Source organism: Octopus bimaculoides, chromosome 20 (assembly GCF_001194135.2).
Source record: "Octopus bimaculoides isolate UCB-OBI-ISO-001 chromosome 20, ASM119413v2, whole genome shotgun sequence".
NCBI classification, from domain to species: Eukaryota; Metazoa; Mollusca; class Cephalopoda; order Octopoda; family Octopodidae; genus Octopus; species Octopus bimaculoides.
The window spans coordinates 17,598,463-17,598,851 of NC_069000.1; positions in this window are offsets into that span (position 1 = coordinate 17,598,463).

A 389-nucleotide genomic window follows, 5' to 3' on the forward strand; every position below is an offset into this window, starting at 1 on the left:
CAAATTATAGAGGCGAGTTCAAATTAAACTTGAAATGTGCCAAAATTCAAACGAGCCCAAAGAGGGTGTTATGTCTCAAGCTACTGCTATCTAGCACCTTCGGATGATCTTTACTCAACCGCTACACAACTGCTACTCGACTGCTACTCAACTGCTACTCAACACTACCACAGGGTCCATAAATTAAGTACCAGTTGCATACTGGGGTCGATCTAATCGATGGCTCCCTAACCCAAAACTTTCGGCCCTTGTGCCTAGAGTAGAAAAAAAACCTGGCAGAATCGTAAGCACGACGGGCAAAATGTTTTGCGGCATTTCGCCCGTCGCTACGTTCCGAGTTCAAATTCCGCCGAGGTTGACTTTGCCTTTCATCACTTCGGGGTCGATAA